The sequence below is a fragment of the Haematobia irritans genome, chromosome 2, assembly GCF_050003625.1.
Source record: "Haematobia irritans isolate KBUSLIRL chromosome 2, ASM5000362v1, whole genome shotgun sequence".
Classification (NCBI taxonomy): domain Eukaryota; kingdom Metazoa; phylum Arthropoda; class Insecta; order Diptera; family Muscidae; genus Haematobia; species Haematobia irritans.
In genome coordinates, this window is record NC_134398.1 from 59,594,077 (window position 1) to 59,596,804 (window position 2,728).

Here is a 2,728-nt window from a genome sequence, read left to right on the forward strand (position 1 = left end):
TTCCAGTAGACGCTTTTGAAGCTGGGCCTTATTGCCTGTTATCGGCAGCTCCAGTTTGCTCAATTCCTTTTTTAAGTCTTCCACACGAAGCTCATTAAACTTCATTGTAGATTTTTTTTTTCGTTATTTCACTTCCGACACCAATTGTTACGTTTTTATATTTAGGCGTTTTTAATTACCCGACAATTAAAACACAGTTCTTTTAAATAACGACAATCTACAATTTATTTACTATGACTTCACACTTTACAATTCGTTCACACTGAAGTTATTCGTTTGACGCTTTAATTAAGACTGACTCGTTAGCAGCATGCGAGCGCTTTTATATATGACGGTGTGGCAATACGAGAACATTCCCAATAAACACAAACGTTTGAAAAATGCTAAATTTCAACAATTTTTCAAACATTTTCTCAAAGGATTAGGGTAATATTCAAGTTGAGAAATTGTTGAGATAATCGCGTTCTCAACAAAAAACAGACATTACCCTCAACAGTAAAATTCAACACATTAGCAATAATATCTCAAGTGTTATCCTCAAATTGAAATGCATCGCTACTCAATAATTTGTCAAACAATTTTCGATGCGACTCAATTCAACATTAACATCGTTGCAAATACTTTTCAACCTAAATTTGTATGAATGATATCCCCACTTCAAATTGAAAGTCAAAGCCAAAATTCTATAAATTTTGTAGAATTTATTCATTTTCATCAAAATAAAATATATAATAGTACACTACACGACATAATACACTACAATACCAATTGATAAATAATAATCTTATTAAACATATCAACAAATAAGAACAAAGAAAAAAAACAAACAACAAAACTTTAAATATCTTAAACATTATTAGTAAACACTTTTGCATTGATAATTCGATTTCCTTCCTTTTGGTTCCTTCCTTTTATTAACATGCGGGCAATTTGAAATTAGGAACGTACTGGACCGCGTGTTAGAATTGATTTCCAGCAGAAGGAAGTCACAATATATCCATTTTAAACTGATAATAGCATATGAATTAAACTGATGATGTGATGCACATTGTTGTTGATTTCAACAATTTGTTGTTTTTAACAATTTTAATTGGTTGCACTTGTAATGTTTCTGGAAACTTTTTCTTGTCGATAAGCCACTCATTTTTCATTGGTCAGCTTCTAATTGTTTGCAAGAATGTGGCATCCAAAGATTTTAGTTTTCTGCAAAGAGATTTAAATTTAGTGACTTCTTTAAAGTGTTGATTTAATTTTTCATATTGACGTACCAATTATTATAAACTATTTGAAGCAGTTCCAGTTAATTGTCCACCATTTTTTCATTGGTCAGCTTTTTAATGTTTTCAAGAACGTAGAATCCATAATTTTAGTTTTCTGCAAATAGATATACATTTAGTGACTTCCTTAAAGTTTTATTTCATTTTTTATTTTCACTTACCTATTTTTATAAACTATTTGGTTATTTGTCTAAAATTTTCCATTTTTTTTTATTTCTTGCAATTGACCACGAACTTCGTTGCACAAATAAGTATTGAAAACCACATGGTTTTTTCGTTGCATTTTAGGGTAGTGTTTTGTCAAAGTTTTCTCATATTATCTTCAACACCTTTTCAAAGATTTCGTCAACATTTTGGCAAATTGGAAGTAATTCGCAAACAATTTGAAGATGTATTGAAGATGAGCTATATCAAGTCAAGTTGAATTTATGTTGAAAATCATATTTACCCTCAAACTGAAAAGTTGTTGCATTTGAAAAACGCTCATCCTGTGTTTATTGGGTTCTGGTAGCACTACAATATTCTGGCAACGCCAGAACATTCTTAGACAATGCTAGAAGGATCTACGACCATTAAGTTATTCGTCTGGTGGCTGCCAAACACATACACACTCACATAGATATATGCTCGCATTACTACAACAACAATGACAATAGACAATGAGATGAAATGAGAAAGCAAAATAACAAAGCAAAGGGGTTGTTATTCTATGAGAGAGTAAGAACTAACATTTCGGTAAGCAAACAAAAGAACATAAAAGAAATTCAGGAAAATACTAGAAAATGAATAGATGATAGCGAAATTTTATCGTTACAATTTTAAATTTTAAATTAACGGAAACTAATTTAAATAAACTTATATCTATAATTATCAAATTCGTAACAATACATTTGTTTGCCACGTGGAGCAGTGGTTAGCATGTCTGCCTTGCATGCAAAGGGTCGTGGGTTCAATCTCTGCTCAAATTTACACATTTATATTTATACTATATTAAATTTTTATAATGAAACTTCGAAATGTGGGTTATTAAAGATTTATAGTCAGTAACAGTGTTTGATATAAACGAAATTGACTGTTTTTTGGATAAAATATTATTTTTTTATTGCAAAAATAACAATTTTGTAACAAAAAACTGGTTTTGGTACAAAACTTTAAAATTTGGAAGGAATTCAAAAACTCTAACAAAAGAAGAACGTGGAGTCGAGTATAAACCTACATAAACAATTTTATAATAAACATAAATTTAGTTAGGCGTGAACAGTTTTTTACTAGCATTTAACACCATCGCTCTAAAATGCCTTTTATTTTTCGTTAATAATTAATTTTAAAGCAAATAAACTCTTTAAATTTTTTTAGCTGCAAAACTCCAACTTAATGCCCGCTTTTATATTTGAAGGTGTCCGGCAACTCCTCGTGGACTACTTATTAATAAAGAGGAACTAAACTTTGTT

The 2,728-nt window shown here is 30.0% G+C and overlaps 1 long non-coding RNA gene across 1 annotated transcript; it reads right to left on the reverse strand.

Moving 5' to 3' along the window:
* Window positions 1-681: 681 nt before the first annotated feature.
* Window positions 682-1,698, reverse strand: LOC142227566 (uncharacterized). Its single transcript, XR_012719905.1, has 3 exons — window positions 1,439-1,698; window positions 1,269-1,374; window positions 682-1,203 (listed from the first exon to the last, which is right to left on the reverse strand). It is a non-coding gene; the product is annotated as an uncharacterized LOC142227566 (long non-coding RNA).
* Between the last annotated feature and the right edge of the window lie 1,030 nt (window positions 1,699-2,728).